At 33.8% G+C, this 1,186-nt stretch overlaps 1 protein-coding gene across 3 annotated transcripts in view; it reads left to right on the top strand.

Moving 5' to 3' along the window:
* The window catches only part of LOC107709294 (low density lipoprotein receptor adapter protein 1-B-like), a 13,779-nt gene that overhangs the window by 5,445 nt on the left and 7,148 nt on the right, over positions 1–1,186 (top strand). The gene's annotated exons all lie outside the window — the stretch shown is intronic.

The following is a 1,186-nucleotide window of genomic DNA, read 5'->3' as shown; positions in this document are numbered from 1 at the left end:
ACAAATTATAATGGCATAGGCTATATGTAATATAATGGCCTATATTTGTATAGCTGCTTATATTTTCTGATTTTTATGTTCCTCTGTTCTGAATACCTTAAAATTTAAAGGATTTACTGCAATGCAATTTTGTCTGATATGTGAATTATTTATTTGCCTATTAGTATTTTTTTATCCATGCCGCAAACGCTTTAAAAACTGATTTAAAATTACTTTATTGCATTCCAGATACTTTTAAAGAACTTTTCACTATAAATTTTATTGGTAGCTTGAATATAAAACATTGTCATGAATTTGTTGTATTCCCATTTGTAAAATAGCTTAATTAATTGTTGTAGGCTAACCTGATCTCATGATGAAGGTGCTTATAGCTCAATTTTCTGTTATATGTAACACTGTGAACATTGTATAATACTATAAACAATAAAAACGTACAGTATGTCTGCTCTTTGAAAGTAAAACACATACTCAAGCACAGGATTCAGAAAAAAAATATTTAGTGTTGTTTTAGGTGAACAATATCTATATGTATTGCCTGTAAAGTCCATTTATAGCCTTTACACAGCAGCATGTCTCTTTACATGTTTAAAAACCAGCTAATTTCAAGACGCTGACGTCGCGTCTGGTCATCACGTGGGTCACCCGCAGTGTAAGACGCTCAAAGCTCAAGACGTTCGGATAGACGTTCGGTTTGACGTTTGATTTTGGCACGAAGTGCGCGCCATACACACACACACACACACAGAGACGCGTTTCAGACAGAGTTGATTCGTCTTTCGCATCTCCTCCTCATGTTTGAACAGACACATATTAAATTTCTGTACCTGAATACTATTTATTTTATCTATGCTTGCAAATTGTGTATTTGTTCTTATTTTTTTCCCCCGCATATCGAATATCGCATTTTTTAACAAGGTATCGCGTATCGCATTTTTTTTTCAATATCGCACAGCCCTACCAGAAACACTGGTTCAAGAAAGACGCATTTAATTTCTTGAACTTACCATCTCTTACAGCTGCTCCAGACCTTTGACTGTTTTGAGTCAGCCCTGGAAATAAGGATGTACAGAGGCATCCAAAATGTTTTTTGGCCTGGAATATTTGAGTCTTTAGAGCAAAGGTTGATTCCAAGAAATATTTGCTCATGCAGTGCTTTTTTTTTTATTTATTTTTTTTTTTTTTTATA

Source organism: Sinocyclocheilus rhinocerous, unplaced genomic scaffold (genome assembly GCF_001515625.1).
Source record: "Sinocyclocheilus rhinocerous isolate Xijiao unplaced genomic scaffold, SAMN03320098_v1.1 scaffold206, whole genome shotgun sequence".
In the NCBI taxonomy this organism is placed as follows: Eukaryota; Metazoa; Chordata; class Actinopteri; order Cypriniformes; family Cyprinidae; genus Sinocyclocheilus; species Sinocyclocheilus rhinocerous.
The sequence above is the reverse complement of the archived record's forward strand: the minus strand, read 5'-3'. Positions and strand labels throughout refer to the sequence as shown.